This window comes from Diabrotica undecimpunctata, chromosome 5 (genome assembly GCF_040954645.1).
Source record: "Diabrotica undecimpunctata isolate CICGRU chromosome 5, icDiaUnde3, whole genome shotgun sequence".
In the NCBI taxonomy this organism is placed as follows: domain Eukaryota; kingdom Metazoa; phylum Arthropoda; class Insecta; order Coleoptera; family Chrysomelidae; genus Diabrotica; species Diabrotica undecimpunctata.
Window position 1 is genome coordinate 5,448,161 of NC_092807.1, and position 19,553 is coordinate 5,467,713.

A 19,553-nucleotide genomic window follows, 5' to 3' on the forward strand; every position below is an offset into this window, starting at 1 on the left:
ATTGTGTTGCTTAAAATAATTGTAGACATTGACTATAACACTTTTTTCGTTAAGTGATAAATGATTCAATTTTTTTAACTGGTGTATAATCACACGTTAATTCCATATTCTATAAACTCACTATTCACTATTGCAAAAAACAACTCGACTTTTTCTATCTAAACTATCAAAACACCATTAACTAAATACCTATTTATTTTAAAAGTTTCTTTATTTCTTGTTATTTAATGGGTCATTATCATGACGACAAAAATAACCATAAATAAGGTTACTAAAATAAACAGATTTATATAAATATAATATGCTTTGAAAATGGTTTAAATATCTAATAAACCGAAACAAATAATGTGATTCCCTTAAAGTACGTCTTTGACTAGCTGAATAATCCCTAGCCTACTGTTCTAACAATAGCAGGTAACTAAAATTTACGATAGTCCATGTGACGTGGAAAAGATTCTATCTAAATAGTCAAACCCAACGTAAAATAAGCTAAAATATTGACGTTGTATGAAAAGCACACGTACTACAATATGCTTAACAATTCAGTTTTTTTTCTGAGAATTTACTCCAGACTTTTTTTTAAATATGCTATACTAGCTTTGTGTAAACAAAACAAATCATTATCTATCTATCTATCTATCTATCTATAGCCCAAAATCTATTCATGTGTTGAATATAGGCCTCTCCCATTTGTCTCCATTTGTCGCCTCTCCCATTTGTCTCCATTTGTCTCTGTCTTCTGTTTGTCTTTTCCACATCGGACCTGCGCTTTGCTCAATGTCATCTTTCCATCTCATTTGCGGTCGACTTCTTGATTTTTTTGCAGTATATGGTCTCCAGCGGCCAATTTCTTTATTCCAGCTTCCAACCTGATATCTTTCGTTATGCCCAGCCCATTTCCATTTTAATTTCAATGCATGTTCGACAGCGTCTGTTGTTTCGGGTTTCCATCTTATCCACTCGTTCCTCTTTTTATCTCTCAACTATATTCCCAACATTTGTCTTTCCATAGCTCTTTGAGTTTTCTTTATTCTATCTAAGTTGCTCTTGCTTTTTCTATTTCTTCTCTGGTTATGGGGGGTAATATTTCAGAGTTTACGTTCATTATTTTCTTTTTCAGGTTTTGTTGAGTTGTAATAGGTGGACTGTTTTTAGAGCTGTAGAGGTCACTATAATATTCCTTTGTTATCTTAGATATTTGGGTTCTGCTTTTTTCTATTACACCTTGTTTATTTTCCATCTCTATGATTTTATTTCTTCCTAGGTGGGACTTGATAGATCTTAAGTGTCTGTTTTCTTCTATAATCTTCTCGATTCGTTCTTCTTGATGCCGTTTGAGATCTTGTTTTATATGTCTTCTTATTTCTGTATTAAGGGTTTTATATTCAGTTGTATTTCTTTTATTTTCTTGTAGTAGGCTTCTCCGTTGTTGTAGCATGTCTAAAGATATGGCACTTAGTTTTGATTTTTTCTCTGATTTTGCTGGTGCTACTTCTAAGCTAGTCTTTAGAAGTTCTTTAGTGATGGCTTTGTTTAGTTGATCTAGATTTAGGTCTGTTAGCTTTAGTTCTTCAGCTGTTCTTAATTGTGATCCTATGTGAATCCTGAATCCTGTGAATAAAAGTGACCTTTTCGCTGATATTTATGATTAATAAAGCTATTCTTTCTGTTATTCCTACGTATTCCACAATTTTATGAGCGTATTTTTTCGAAATCAGAAAACCAACTCCATACAAATCATTATATTGTTTTTAAAATTAGATATTTAAATTAGCCTACATAAAGGAATGAAATTTAAAATAATTAAGGAATTCTGTAGTAAAATTCTGTAGTTTTGGTTTTGACAGTTAGCCTTTATTAACAATATTAGATTACTGCCTAACTAAATCATGGCAAACACAGATAAAGAATTGATTTACAAACAAACTTACATAATAATAATATAATCAATCAATACAAAACTCCAATTTACTTACAATAAGTAGGATAAAACAGTTTTTTAAATAATGGTGACAAGAACAAAACTAATTTATCTTAAATTTTCTTCTTATAGTGACTATCCAATTCGGATTTTGGCGACCATTATGGCAATCTGTATTTTGCAAACTGCTGCTCTAAAAAGATTTGTGGTTGTTGTGTTGAACTACGTATGTAGATTTTTCAGCCAGGAAATCCTTCGCCTTCCCTTTCAGACCCCACATTTGATTTTGATATCATCGGATTCTTCTGCCTCTGTACAGGCGATGTTTGATTCCAGTAAAGATTGCTAATAATTGAAGACCTTAGAGCAACAACGGGACATGCCACAAATAATGAGATAGATAATAACTATAAAATACGCGAGAGTTTTTACTCTAAACTAAAGGCGTCTAGATCTCGCTGGATTTAAGTTGATTCTAATAAATAAACTCGGCGTCCACCCTGGGTGGATTCTTACTTTTGACTGACTACATTTAAATTACAATTGCTATACCTATCAGGGGGTTGGTGGGGAACAACTTCGAAATTTCTGTTAGTTGGGTAAAACCACCTTTTGCATGTGTGCTACCCAGGATTTCCTGAATACAATTTTTCGGTGGGTAAAAACATCTTCTAAAGGTAAAAATTATGTTTTAAAATTTATCCAGAAAATCTATTGCGACTGCCTAAATGACTAACGTCTATGCCACTAAAAAAACCACTCTATTCGTCATTACATTAATAAAAACTTGTCGCGCCACACTCTATATTAGAGGAAGTCTACAAGTAGCACCAATTGATGCCAAAATTCCAAAATGGAAGCATAGGTAAAGATACTTTGGTCATTTTAAATCAATTTTTGATCTGCCGGTTCCTGGCAAAAGTAAGAGAGGAAGGACAAAAAAGACCTGGGAGAGTGATTGAGACATGCCATGTTAGTAAAAGGGTTTGGTATTGATATCGCCCAAGATAGAAACTTATGAATAAAGAAATCTAATTAAGGAAGCCGATACTGCATAGGGATAAGGGAGAATGACGATAATGATATCGTCTCTTCGCATGAAAAGTATACAATCTCCAAATTTTTACGAAATTGAGTTAAGTATATAGTAACGCTCAGTATCATCAATATTTTCTCTGGAATAGTGACAATCAATCGTAATTCAAGAAATATCCGCTAGGGAGCGCATTGGTTAGTTTTAAATTGGAAGGATCGTGCATCTCTTTCGCCCTAAAACGGTACAATCTTTAGTTATGTTCACGAATCGAGGAAGTGCGCACGATGTTTCGCTTAAAGAGTATACAAAACCAAAATATCAACTTGAAGGTAAGCTTTGTTTTTCATTAATAGTGTATAATTTCGAATTTATTTAACTTTGCACATAATATTTTCAAACATTCTTCTATTTAAAATCATGTAATTTTGAAATTGTTTAGTTTTCGTGAAAAAATTTACTGGTATATGATGCAATCTTTATCAGTGTAATAGTATATTTCCGTAATTGTATACTGTTTCAGATAAAGTTGAACAAAAAATTGATTTAGATTCGTAATTGTATTGTTTTAATCACAAGATTCACATCGGACTGTGTTTAATCATGATATTGTATTCTTTTCGACGTATTATTTACCGTTAGTTTTCTGTTATGTTTTTGTTACTGCCGATTTTCGTTAATAAATATTTTTATTTTTTAGATTCAGCGATTAGAACTGATAGCGATTCTGACTTAACAAATTCTTAAAACGATTATGACTCAGGTGATAGTGTAGCAGATCCAGATTTTAATCCAATGACAGAAAAAGCTTCAAACAATTTCGATTCGCAACCTACTGCAAAGGAGCAATTACTACCGTTGCAGTCTCAAACAACGCAAACAAATTCACCACCCAAAAAGACACATAAAAGCAAAGCTAACCCAAAAACCAAATACCAAATGGAAAACAAATGTCTTAAAACGGTTGCAACATTCAAATAAGAATTATGCTACAAAAACTAAAGTCTTGAATGCTAAATCTGTTAAGCCTACTTGTGGAGATAAATGTAGACAAAAATGCACAACTTAGTTTATTCGTCTTCCGGGTTTGGACCGTGTCATTTGTGAGTGACCCAAAAGTGGGTTCATCTCGACGTTTCGCTACAATTGTATGTAGCTTCTTCAGGAGAACAAAAAAAGAAAAAGAATTTACGGTCCATCTGCCCCAGAATTTACGGTCTTCCCAAAATCCATAAAGACAACGTACCTCTTCGTCCCATTGTGACTACGATTAACTCTCCTACCTACACACTCGCAAAGTACTTGTCGAATCAGTTTAAGACCTATACTGGTCGTACCTCTTCTTATGTCCGAAATTCCACACATTTCATCACCTTAATCTCCTCCCTCACGGTCGATCCCCAAGACATTCTCGTCAGTTTCGATGTATCATCCCTATTTACCAATATCCCCATACATGACTCTCTAGTTGTTCTGCGAGATCACTTGACCAATGATAACAAGTCTTTGGTTTTGGCAGATCTTGCGGAAAAATGCCTCCTTTCAACATATTTTTCTTTTAGAGGCAATTTCTACAAACAAATATCTGGAACACCAATGGGTTCTCCCCTTTCTCCTGTCATTGCTGACATTTTCATGGAAGCCTTTGAGTCTTTAGCCCTAGAATCTTACCCCTTAAAACCAAAAGTCTGGTTCCGCGACGTTGATGATACATTTATCATCTGGCCCCATGGTCAACATACCCTTTCTCCCTTCCTAGATCATCTTAACTCACAACATCCGAGTATAAAATTCACAATGGAAGTAGAAAATAATCGGTCCCTTCCCTTTCTCGATGTGTTAGTCACCTCCAAGCCCAATGGCCGATTGAGTCACTCTGTTTATAGAAAAAAGACTCACACGAATCATTACCTACATGCTTCAATCACACCACCATCCTGTCCAAAAGAATTCTGTGATCAACTCTCTCATCCATCGGGCCATTTCGATTTCTGAACCTGACAACCTTAGAGAAGAACTTGGCCATCGGCAAAAAACCCTTGTCGCCAACGGTTACTCCAAGTCAAAAGGGATTCACTCCCCGCCTCTCGACGCGTTAGTGTTCTGAGCTGTTGAACGTGAATCCCTGTCCTGGCATTTGGTTTTCACCTCTGGCTGCGTTAAGTAGTTGAGTTACTGTGACCAATTGCCCATCTTGGTAGTTAGTATTCGCCTCTGGTTGCGTTGAGTAACTGAGTTACCGTTGCTAACTACCCATCTTCCTGTCTTTTGTTTTCTTTTTCTTTTTTTGTTCTCCTGAAGAAGCTACATACAATTGTAGCGAAACGTCGAGATGAACCCACTTTTGGGTCACTCACAAATGACACGGTCCAAACCCGGAAGACGAATAAACTATAATTCTGACTCTGGCCGTGGAAGCCTACGATTTCATATGCACAACTTAATTTACGGCAGAGCAACGGACACAAATTTTTTATGCATACTATGCTTTACCTGATGCATTGCATAAGCATACCTTCATTACTTATAGCATCGAGGAAATAAAGCCAAAATATGTATACAAATCTAGCAACAGACCAAGAAAAAACAATTTAAAATTATTCTTTAAAGATTGTTCGCTAATTAAAGATTGTAGATCGTCGCTAATTGTTACTGTTTATGATCTTCAAGCATCATTGCCTTGTCCAAAAGGCAAAATTTCAACTTCTTATTACGTCTCGAAATTAAATGCTTACAATTTTACCATCTTCGATTTGAAAACAAAAGATGTTGAGTGTTTTTTCTGGCATGAGGGGCAAGGCAACAGAGGAGCTAACGAGATAGCCATATGCGTTTTTAAGCATATGCAGGAGTTATATGCAAGTGCAAATGAAGATATAGACATCATTTTTTATAGTGATAACTGCACAGGTCAGCAAAAAAACAAGTTTTTAATAAGTATGTACATTCAGGCTGTGGCAGTAATTCCTACCCTTAATTCAATTACTCACAAATTTCTCATTAAAGGGCATACGCAAAATGAAAATGATTCTATTCATTCCGTAATTGAGAGAAACATCAAAAAAGCCCTTAAATCTGGACCTATATATACTCCTGATCAATACGTTTCTTTAATAAGAACAGCCAAGAAATCCGGTAATCCTTACAATGTAAATGAATTTACATTGTAAGGATTTACATTGTAAAATTTTACAAGTTACAAAAGCTAATCGTGGCAGTTTTTTTTTATAAGAATTCATACAGTCAAGAACATTTTAAAATGGTAAAAGGTGCATCTGGTAATTCAAAAGCTCTAAGAGAAAACCATTTATTTAAATCAATATACCACGTACCTATTAAAATTTCACAGCAGAAGAAAAATAGTTTATGGGGTTTACTGCAAAAAAAACCATTCCTGGTTATTATCTTGGATTCTATGAAAATCTTTAAAAAACTTTCCCGTTCCTTTTAATTTGTTTTTACTTTAATTGATTGTTTGTATTTAATAGCAAATGTGACTTTGTTAAATAAAGAGTTTTGCCTTCGGTACACTCACTTCTAAGACTAAGTTTCATTGTAAGGTTAAATTTTTTTTGTACGTTGTAAATTCTTACGTTTGTGCCATATTACTTTTTGTTATAATATTTTTGAGAATAAAAATTTGCTTATAATCCTAATTTTTCATTTTACAAACCTTATTTTATCATAATAGTACTTTTTAAACATCTGTATAATAATGAAAATTAATAATATTTTCTCTGAAAAAGTAGCAAAATTCAAAACATCTTATTTTAAAAAATTGTTTTTTATTATTATTATTTATATGTTTAAAATATTTTCATGTTTTTTCGACATAGAAAAGATACAACTAATAAAAACTAAAACAAAAACCTGCCAATGTTTATTGTGGAAAATTTTATTTAGCGATAAATCTTAAAAATGCTCTCCTGAAAAGTTTGTAAATTTTGAGATTGTACAGTTTTCATCCGAACGGACGATATGTAAAATATTTTAAGTTGTATATTTTAAATATAAAATATTTATTTATATTACAAAAAGTTATTTTAACTAATTAACAAAAATACTTACTGTTGCCAATAATATGTTAGCAATATGATTATTATTGTAAAAGCGCCAAATCTTCGGATTGTAAGCTATCGCAAAGACCAAAGAAAATTCATTTATGACAAACACACACGTGAATAATTCGAAGGAAAATAATAATTGATCGGTCAACCCGTTGAATCGTACAATTTCCTTGTGAAGCATTACTAAATTTAATTTAATTAACTTTATTTCTTCTAGATAGGATACTTTATAGGATATTTGCTTCAAAAATATATCTTTGATGGCTTTTATTAGAAAATCAAATCTTTTGACAAAAATATTGCAGATCTCACAAAAAACTATGTATAGATACAGAACTTGCATATGTATAATAATCGAGTTTATATCTCGAAAAAGGTTTTTTATTGAAATATCTAGAAAAAGTTTAAAACGTGTTGCTTGAATTATTATTAAGGGAAGGCTTATCAAAAAAATCTGAACGCAGTAGGTTAATATATTCTTTTCTCTTCCAGATTTATCAAGCTCGTTCATGTTGTTCATAAATTTTTCCCAGTTAATCTTATTTCTTATTTTACAACAGATATAAGATATATTAAATATTACAAATGTAACCGAATGGATAGCCGTAAAACCAATTGTTCCATAATCCACAACCGTATATGTGGGTAGTCCTGTACAATCTAAAATTTCTAAGTAGAATATTGTTGTTAATAGTATAATCCAGATCATTATACAAAGGACTTTGGAAACAGCGTTTTTATAAGGAAAAGGGCCAAAAACACCTCCATATTTATACAATAAACTTAAAACGAATAAATTCGACTTAGGATCCATATAAAGACAGGTCAGAAAGGCAGGTCTATATAAGAAATAATGAATCAGTTTTATAGTACATTTACAACACGTTTAAGAGTAGAACAATATTCAATTTATGTCTTTTGGTGCAATCCATTATACAAAAAAATATCATTTATTATTAAATTGTTTGGTAAAGCTATTAGTGATAATGCAAAGCAAATTATCTTTATACACTGCGCGTCAAGAAAAAGAGGCCACCTAATTTTGTAAGAATTTTTCAATAACTTTAAGTTTATACAATTTATTTTACTGTAACTAAATTCCCACAATGCAAAAACACTTTTAGCGTCTTTTAGGCACTGACAAACGGTGCCGATAGGTCAATTAAGGGTAGGCATAATCAGGGCCGCCGCTAAGGTATTGGCCGCCCGTGTGCAACTTAATATTTGCCGCCCTCCTTCCAACACTGCTCGAGGATATTTGTCTAAGATTTTCTTCTGCAATCCAATGTGTTTACCACGCATATTGGTTCCATTATCGTAATTCTGTTCACGCAAATTATTAATATTTATATTTAATTCATTCAGTTTATTTTCTATAAATTGAAACAGACCTTGTTCAGTTACGTCAGTTACAGAAGAAAAGCCCAAGAAGTATTTAAATATCTGAACTGGTGTTGAAGTTGAAACACATCTTACTACAATTGTTATTTGTTCTACGTGCGTTATATTTGGGGTACAATCTAATATGATAGAAAAATATTTAGATTCTCGAATTTGTTTTAGGATAACGTTCTGAACAGAGTTTGCCAATCAATTCATTTTGATGTTGCCATCCTAAATAATGTGGTTTATTTGTACTCTTGGATTCCACACGACGAAGATGCTCTGATAATACAGCGTCAAACTTAGAAAATATTTTCAACTAACTGCAAATAATTTCCATTATTTGGTTCAAATAACTTATTTAATGATCCTCTAAAAGTTAATCATTGTTTAGATAAAAATTTTACAATTTATAATAATCTTTCAACAACAGCGCCCCAATGTTTTTTCTCCATTTCATATAATTTTTGATGAGCAGAGACAAGTGTAAATCCTTTTTTAATGCTGTAGATAGTTCAAACAGTTTTTGAGAATATTTTATGAGCTGCACCGGATTCATGTCTTTTTAAAATAATAGCTAAATGTTGCCAGTCACTTACCCCATTAATTCCACTAAGTAATTGTCGGCTGCTTTCATCACAATAAAACAGTTTACAAGGTGCACAAAAAACACTATTTAGTGATAATGAGTAAAGTAACCACGGGCGATGAATTTTTTCTTGATTAGTTAATATGCGATAATAATAAGTTTCTGAAAATTTGCTGAGGATAATTTTCAACAACAAGTTGAACTTCACTTGGATTCATATTTGCAGGCCATTTTCCGAGATCATCTGAAACCAAGTATATGCTGGAGCTTCCTACACTGTAATCCAGATTAACTGGAACATTAATTGTTCTGTCTTGGTTGGTGGTTTCAGGTTCAGGCGTTTCAGCATCAGCACTCCCACTATCGCTATTATTGTCATCAAATCCTCCGTCTCTATCCGCAGGAATATTCAATTGTTTGGTACTTTTTTCTATGGTTTGGACTTCGCTTGGAGGACCTAAATTTATATCCGAGTCTTATATATTTTCATGTATATTTTTTGCACAGTTTTTGCCTCTTTTATTTTTCTATATTGAAATCCTGAAAGTCGTTTTCTTTTTCTTTCGGACATTTTAAAATTATCACTTGAGAACAAAGCCAAAAACACTTCAAATAAGTTGTCCAAATAATGTTTCTCCAAATAATAGGTAGCCGTAATGCGTATACGAATAAAATTGCTCTGATCTCGACGTTACTTCGAAATACAGTACCTTCTGTGCAGAAGAAACGGGTACACTACTATATTTTACAAACAAAATCGTTTATCAAAAGCGTGTCTAAATTCATCGAATTCTCAACTAAGACTGAATATAAGACATATTAAACCATCTATAAACATAACCATAGGAACAATATTATAACAGAAACTTTACAACCACTTGCCTAAATTCTTTTAAAGCATCTACGTGTAAAATCCCAAATAACTGAAGTCCCAAAGGCGCCAGCCGCTTTGAATTAAAAAGTATTTCTGAAACTGCTTAATGACTGTACCTGAAAAAGGGCGGCAGTTCATACAATAAATAATATTTTCTGACTTTTTTTTAGATTAGGATGAAAAAAAGAAGTATACATGATAAATGAAACGCATTTGAGTATTATCACGTACTGAATAATTATTATTTTTTGGAATATTAGAGTTTACAGAATTATCTGAATCATTACTATTTAATTATTTGAATTTATTTTCGTTTTAAAAAAGTATTATCATCAGTGGACTGCTTTTGGCCGCCCCTATTGTTGGCCGCCCGTGTGCGATGCACACTTGGCACACATGGTAGCGGCGGCCCTGGGTATAATAAGTTTTCAGAATTGATATCAATTTTACGACTTCGGATAATGCACGTGTTGAATATGGCTATTCTGTTTTTCAAAAACCTTTCGTCGAGAAGAATCACGACGGTCAGATAAGACCGTTTATTACAACGCACTTCTTTGTAAAATCGGTTCTTTACGGCTAGATTGATCCAAAACCGTTTTCAAAATGCTAACGGGTGGACTTAAAGCACTTCTACCGTGAGAAGAAGGTTGAGGAAATTTGATCTAAGGGCTCGCTGTCCAGCAACAGGACCTTTGTTAACAGCAGCACATCGACAACGCCGACTACAGTTTGCTAGAGACCACAAGCATTGAACGATAGAAGATTGAAAAAATGTTTTGTTTAGTGATAAGTCCAGGATGGTTCTTTATGGCTCAGATGGTCGCATTAAAACATACAGAAGACGTGGGGAACGACATGCTGCTTGTGTTCGACGACTACGTGTTGCTTTTGGAGGAGGTTCGGTAATTTTTTGGGCAGGTATGTCATTGGAGGGCCGTACTGATCTCGTATTTATTGATAGAGGAGCTCTGGAGCTTTGCTGGGTTTGTCGGCGAAAACTTTATTTTTATGCAAGACAACGCGCGGCCACACGTAGCCAGGATGGTCACGCAATATCTGGAAACTGTCGGTGTGCGACACATGAACTGGCCGGCTCAAAGTCCAGATTTGAACCCGATTGAACATGTTTGGGACCAACTCAAACGAAGGGTAAGAAACAGAATACCTGCTCCAATAAATCGTGAGCAGCTTCGGTTGGCGCTCATGGAAGAATGGGAAGCTTTTCCTCAAAACGACATCCAGAATTTCATCAATTCAATGCCAAATCGAATGAGGAGTGTAATTCACAATAGCGGTGATAATACACAGTATTAATAATCACGATTTAATTGTAATATTATAAAGAAAACAGAAAAAATGTACAATGTTAATTGTTTTTATTTTTCAGTAAAATCATTATTTTGGAAGAATATATTTTTTGACATTTGTTATTTAAAAAATGATTGTATACTGCTTTAAAACATATTTTTAAACATTACACAAACATCAAATGACAATCACTTTGTGGTATGATTCGTAAAAAATTAAAAAATGGCAAAAATTTTAAGTGGCCTCTTTTTCGTAACGCGCAGTGTATACTTATAGAAATCTCTTAACACGATTGTCTAAGTTAATATTCAAAACCACTGAACCGATTCCGCTTCTACAGTTGTATGTAATTTAATCTGTATATACAAGTCCATGGTTCTTTACCCGTGCGTCATTAATACCTGGTGAGATAAAACACGTACTTTTTATCTAGCATCATTGTCTTCTATGCATGAAACTAAAGACAAACCAGCTACCGCATGTTGTTAACTAAAGACACATGTTATTTCTATGAACACTCTAGACTGAGTCAATCGAAAAGAGATAGGTAAAGATCTTTTAAAACCTCGCGGACCTCGTAAATACGCATGCCCGAAAAAATAAATGGACCCTAAAAACATTTACCATTTTAATTTCATAGGAAATTAGGCGACAGGGTAGGATTTGCACCTGCTAATGATGTCGAGTATTTCCAATAAACGCAACATATTATGTTTCTTTAATCTTAAACATTTCAGTTAGTCATCGCATTTTTATTTTATCCGACATTGAAAGATGTAATAAAAATTTACGACTTCCCGTCTTCACTGCCGATAAGAATTGCTGTGTAAAAATGTAAAATATTTACATTGCACTAATTTGGCTTATAAATAAACCTTTTAAGAACTGCAAAAAATCTAGGGGACAAATAAATAACAAATCAATGTATGACAGAAAAATAATAGTATTTTGGTTTTAAATTCAACAAAACATGTTTATACAAGAGGTCGCTCATGCAAAAATTGGTACTAATTTATTCAACAATTTTGTATAAATCCATTTTTAGGTTGTGATAGGGGTCTCAAACAACTAAAAACAAATTTTTTAAATTAAATAAGCCCAAACTAGGGTATAAGAAACTGATAGAACAAGGTTTGGTGAATTCAAAAATAATTGTGTGTTTTTGAGGCTTCAATCATCATTTTTCGTTTTTTTTTCAGTTTTAAATTGTTTATAAGTTGAAAACTATCAACTTTAGAGAAAAATTACAATTGACCTTTTTTATTAAAGTAATAAAAATATTAAAGCTATTTCGCTAACGCAAAAACTAGTTCATCTCTGTCTCGCTACGATACCGCATTGAAGAGAACTGCGTGTTTTTAGCAATGCCTGATTTTATTGTTTCGTTCGTAGATTGACGTCACTAAATGATTACGTCAGGTCCACGACATTATGAATTATCTCTACAAAAAGACGCTTGGGGACGTTTTGAGATTTTAAGTACAATTTGTAAAGTTTTTGGTTTGTTTTCGTCCTGTTTTTGCATTTAGAAGTTATTTATATTACACAAACAGTTGTTATCACAACTAATTTTATATTGGAGTTTAAAATTTTATGGAAAGTGTGTTTTATTTTGTCATTAATTTACATACAAAGTTACCCCCATTCACACAGTTAAGAAATGGTTTTGTTTAAGTTTTCACAGAAGTAAAAGAAATGACAAAAAGAAAATATTTTATCGATTTTTTAGATATTGCCTGAAAAAACTCTTACCTCAAAAGCACAAGAACTTGTTTTAAATTTAATCGATTAAAAAGGAAAAGACAGTCAAGATTTGATTTTCGAAAATTAGTCTACGATTTAAATCGATTACTTTAATTAGAAAAAAGTAATGGGGGACCGTTGGAACCGTTGTCATGTGTTCAAGAGCAACAAAAAGTACAATTTTCAAATGTACACTATTATAAAGCTCATGATAAGCATGTGTATATTATTTATTTTCCAACTTTATTATATAACAAAATATTTATAATTAGGAACTTTTTATTTTTGGTTTTTTCTCAATTAAAATTAAAAATATTAATAATATTTTAATTTTGTTTTAAAGATACAATATACGAAAAAGAAAAGAAAAAATCCTGTTTTATCTTCTCTGGTAAACAGCAGACCTCGTTTAAAAACAAACACTACTGATTTATCTGAGGTCAAGAAAATGGCAATTCGAAATACAATATACAGTGCTAGTCAAAAGTACCTTCCCCCCTCGTATCTTTTGAACGGTTATTGTTATAATAGCGAAATTTGGAGGGAGGTAATAAACAGACGTAGGCTTCTCAACTGGTCATAACAGGTGACGTAATAGTGACAGATGACGTTACAGCGCCACTGTGACAGACAATTTTAAATGGGATCTTATGGCAAGTGATACCGCGTTTGAAAGGTATTAAAAATACCTATTCAGTCATAATAATTTTGTTTGAGTTTAAGCTCATTTTGTTGAATAAATACTAAAATTGTAGCTTCTCATTTAATTAATAAATATTTAACAACCAGTTCTTATAGTAAGTGTTCAAAATGTGCTCCATCTACTTCCTGACAGTAATGCATCCTATTTCTAAACCCTCACCGTACTCGTTCAAATGTGTCGGAAATTGCCCCACATTCTTCAATAATTCGTTGTTTCAAAATGTTAGTATTTTCGGGTGCTGTAGCGTAAACTTTAGATTTTAAGTATCCCCACTGAAAAAATCTAATGGTGTGAGGTCCAGTGACCAAGCTGTCCATTCTGTCGTACCTCGTCGTCCAATCCATCTACCACGATATTTCTCTTCTGGATAACGTCTTACTGCACCATAATGGTGTGCAGTAGCACTATCTTGTTGAAACGTTATTTCCAAGTTGCCGAATTGATCTGGATTATCCTTCAGAATTTCAAGTATTAACGGTTCAATGGCATTTTGTAACATCTCCAGATACACTTCACCGCTTAAGTTAGTATTGACAAAAACAGGCCCACTTAGTGCCTTCCCAAAATACCTGCCCAAACTTTTTTTTTTGGAAATTGAGTATGTGTTTCACGAAAGACGTGAGATTTTCCAATACCTCACATTGTGTGTGTTAATATTTCCATTGAGGGAAAAAGTACTTTCTTCACTAAAAAAAATTGTTTTTATGTAATCGGGCTGTTGGTTAATTTTATTGGATATATTTTCACAGCATTCTAGTCTTCGGTCGGGGTCATGATCTGAAAATTGGTGTACAATTTTTAATTTGCATGGATGAAATTTGTTTTCAGCCAACACTCGGTGTACTGTCTTTTGAGTGATTCCATAGATATATGCAACTTGGGCTATAGAAGAAGTAGGGTTCACTACCATTTCTGAAATTACGTCAATTTTTTTGTCATCACTAATTGTTGGTCGACCAGATCGTTTGACATCTTGAACACTACCTGTTTGTTTAAACTTCCGAAAAAGCTTCCTCAAATAAACTCTCGATAAATTCCCTCAGATCCATTCTTCTTTGGTTTTTATGATTTTGTTTTGGATGGTTCTCTGGGTTTCTTTATATTCTACTTCATTGCGGTTTTTGTAAGATCTTCTTACGTCCGTCAGTTCTAGGATTTCTTCTGTCATCCATGTATTCTTTGTTTTTCTTGTGTTGTCTTGTAGTTGTTCTGTTTGTATAGCTGTGATTGTTGTTTTGAAGGTGTGCCAAATTCTTTCTACTGATTATTCTGCTATCGCGCGTGCTTCACTGAATTTTTCTTTAAGTGTATTATTGAGTATTTTCTCTGTCTCTGCCAGCTGGATCTTTAAGTTTTTCGAGGCTAGGTTTTATCTTCTCTCTGCATTTGATTTTCTTCAGTTTAATTGAGATTCTATCGATAACAGGATTGTGGCCGAAACCGATGTCCGTCCCGGGATATGTTTTAACTACCCTGATTCTATAATGCTTGTCAATTAATATATGTATAATCAATCTGGTTTCTTATTATGTAGTTTTGATTATCTGATTATCTCCAGGTGCTTTTCATGTATATAATCTTCTTTTTGGTAGTTTAAACCAAGTGTTTGGGATCATTACATTGTCTTCTTGGTAAAAAATTGGATTCCTTTCGCTACTCATAAATATTACTATCCTCTCTTTTTCGAGTTTGCTCAAAATTACTTAGTAGGAATTTAATAAACTCATCGTATAATTTAAATTGTTTATTACCGTTTTGTCTTGGCAAATTTTAGTTTTTTGGTTATTTGTTTTTTATTTTTATTTATATGCCTTATAAAAAATTAAAATTACTGAAGAAGTAATTAAAGCCCTTAATGTCAAACGTGATAATGCCAAGCAATCTTTGACGAAATATGAAATTTTTTTAAATAAATACTATCCTAAAAAAGATTTTCTATGCTTAGAAAAACAGTATCAGGACATAGAAAATGTTATATAAAGTTAAAAAATATTTCTAAAAATTAGTATTTATGCAGTGTGGTAGTTGTTTCCTAAAAATAAACGTTGAATAAAAAGCCATGACCTGCAATCATTTACGTAATTGACTACCATCTCTAACTAAGTGATAATTAGTTCTTTTTACCGAGGATGCCCTCTTTTTATCTGCTTCAAAGCATCTAGTCCTGGAAAGTGCTTGTGTTCGTTTATTTCTGTAATAATCCCGAAATTGTACAAACATTCAGGATATTCGGGTTGTGGATACGTGCTTGCCAGTCGTTCCCAAACTGCGGAGAAAACAATTAAAGTAATCGACTTGCTGCATTTCGAATACCAATCAGAACATGCACATATTAGGGCGTAATTTACATGCTGTAGCTAGTGTTGTCTGACTCATTACGATAACGTTTTTTCTTAACATTTACTCCAATCAAAAAGAATTAACGAATTTTTATAGAAACTTTAAAGTTTTCTTAATGTAAAAATAGACAAGACAAACGAAGGGATAATTGAATTGAATTGACAATTAACATGATACGAATGTGTAAAGGAGTGAGAAAAATTAAGACAGAATTGATAAAAACACAGCTCGAGCCGTTAGTCGAGGTGCTCTACATAATTCTTCTTTTTGGGCCTCATCAGAATTATCCAGTGTTGGCAAACGCTTTACAGTCTACTCTCATATATAAAAAAGTTGTTTGTGTTTCGTCTTTCACCTCCTGGACCTTCTATTACTCAACAAGCCAGTCTAAATCTTTTACTAAAAGAATAATCCATCATCTTCAGTTCAATTAATAGGCGACATGAAAGGAGCCTCTACGTAGATTACGATCACATGTGAAAGCAATCGGGCGTCCCTTGAAAACGAGTAATGTCAGCTAATCCTTTCACCACTAGTGCACCCACACAGATGCAAACGCAACCAAAACGGTTTTTGTCAAGACTCTCTCTCTTGTCGTTTCCTCATTGCTGAGGATCGTGATTTCCTACAATGCGGGCTGTCAATTCTCTCCATCTCTTGCGATTTTGGGCTGCTCTCATGGACTCGGAAAACGTCTCTCCAGTGGCTTTCTGTACTTGATCTGACCATCGGATAGGTGAGCGTCCTCTGCCTCTACGTCCTTCTACGTTTCCGCACACAATTAGTCTTTCTAAGTTGTCATTGTCTCTTCTCGCAATGTGGCCAAAAAACTTTAAAACATTTGCAAGACACTAAGAGGAGAGTCTGGTCTGAATGTTTAGCTCTTCGAGAATCGACTGATTGGATCTGTGCTCCGTCCACAAGACGCGTAGCATTCGTCTCCAGTACCACATTTCGAATGCGTCAATCCTTTTCCTATCCTCTGATTTTATTGTCCATGTTTCGGCACCGTAACTGAAGATTGAAAAAATGAGTGTCCGTACCAGTCTCATTTTGAGTTTTTTGGATAAAGAGCGGTCCTTCCATATTTTTGACAGTCGACTCATCGCGTTCTTGGCCATCCCTATTCTTCTGCGAATTTCCGTATGGGAGGAGGCTGCATTGCTTAAGGAAGATCCTAGATACGTGAACTCGTCTACTTTCTCTAGGGCGCCTGTTGTTTGGAGGATATTCGCGTGGTCCACAATCGTGATTTTTGTTGTCTGATTATTATTCTTGAGCCCACACTTGTTGCTTTCGGTTTCTACTCTCTTTATCAGTCTCGACATCTCTTCTTCAGCTGTTGCTATCAGTGTTGTATCGTCTGCGAATCTTAAGTTTGATATCTTTTTTCCTGCAATGGAGATGCCGCCTCTTCATCCATCGAGTGCGTTCCTCATTATGTATTCTCCATATAAATTGAACAGGTCTGGAGATAGTATGCACCCTTGTCGTACACCTCTGCTGGTTTTGAAGGTATCAGATTGCTGGTTTTCAATTCTTATTTTAACTGAGTTATCTTCGTATAAGTTTTTAATTAATATTGCCAAATGATCTGGAACTCCCATCTCATGAAGAACTGTCCAGAGAACTTCCCACTTCACACAATCAAATGCCTTTTGGTAATCTAGAAAACAGATTATTATTGGAATTTTAAATTCGCGGGCCTTTTCTATGAGCTGCCGCATATTAGGGATTTGCTCTCTCGTACCCTTCCCTTTGACAAAGCCTGCTTGTTCTTGGGGAATTTGTTTGTCTAAGTATTGTTGCAAACGGCGTTTAATGATTCTTAGTAATATTTTGCTTGGATGGGAAATCAGTGAGATGGTACGATAATTACTACACTTTGTAGTTGTTCCTTTTTTATGGATTGGTATGCACAATGATGTGCGCCATTCTCTGGGCCACTTTCCGCATCTCCAAATTTTATTACAAAGTTTCCACATTATGTAACATCCTTTCAAGACTACTTCAATTAATATTGAAGGACTATCAGCAAATAAAGAAGATCTACTTTCTAATATGAGAAGAGAATAAGGTATCGCTGTTCTACTAGTTCTACTAGTTCAAAAAACCCATCGAGGTACTGCAAGCCGCAGACCAAGGATTCGAGGTATGAGACCTATACTGGAGAGACCACATGACCAGTATGTTAGCGTAGTCTTCGTCAGACCAGATACCGACATAGTTTCCACATCTTTAACATATCGAGATGAGATCGAGTTCCTCACAGTGGAACTAAAGTCTTGTACGGCAACAATCACAGCAAATAAAATTCTTAATTCTTACTGGGTGACTTCAACTATCACAGTATCGCATGGGGGTAAAACGAATCAGAATATTCATGATCCTAAACAGCCTCTGCGTCTTTCAACACCTAAGATGGCGCAGAGGTTACAAACCAGACAATATATTTGTCAGCGACAGGATTGGAGACCTGGTGACAAAAATTGTTGGAAGCGCCCTCCCAAAAACACAGCACAGAGTAACAACTTGCTTTTTGAACGTGACAATCAGATACGAAGTTGTTACTTTCAAGAGAAATTTCAATTTCACTAAAGCAAAATGAGAAAAATTCACTGAAGCATTAGATCAGGAAGTTTCCCACCTAGGACCGTGCGCTGATTCATAGATAAATTTGTACAAATCGTAAAACAAATATCACGAAAATATATTCCTAGAGGTTGCCGAACCGAATACATAGCGGGACTAAATAAAGAATTTAACCCCTACTTAAAAGATACGAGCAGCTATATGAAGACGATCCCTTTTCTGAAGCAACAATACAGGCCGGGGAGGAAGTGCTACATGCGATACTTGCCAACAGAACGGATAGGTGGTGCAAGCTGCCCACGAGTCTAGACATGAAGCAAAACAGCAGATGCACTTGGAAATTAATTCGGAAACTTTGCAACAATCCCGCTACCCCGGCACCCAATCTGACAAAAGTTACACCCGATCAGATAGCCCATCGGTTCATCAAGGAAGAACAAAGTGAGAGTACGATCCACCAAATGAAAGATAATAAAGCGGCTGGCCTAGACGATATAAGAACAGAACAAATAAAGCCAAAATCCAAAAACCCCACTTTGGGGTTTTTGGACCAAAACCACCTGTGGACTACCTGTTCGAAAACTGGAACAATACATGGAAATCCACACCATCAAAGCTTCAGGAGATAAAAAATAAGCTTGGATCGTGGCAGCCACCCGAGGTATACAGACGAAAGCAAATACTTATTTCTCGTTTATATCTTAAACTTCTTCTTCTTCTTCAAGTGTCCTGTCCGTTGCGAACGTTGGCTATTAACATGGCAATTCTGATCTTATTTGCGGCGCTTCTGAATAGTTCGACCGATGTGAGCCCGAACCACTTCCTCAGATTTTGGAGCCACGAGTGTCTTCTCCTGCCTGGCCCTCGCTTACTGTCTATTTTTCCCTGGACAATCAATTGCAGTAGACGTTACTTATCGTGTCTCAATATGTGGCCTAGATATTCAAGCTTTCTTTGTTTAATTGTATTCACGATTTCTTTCTCCTTTCCGATTCTT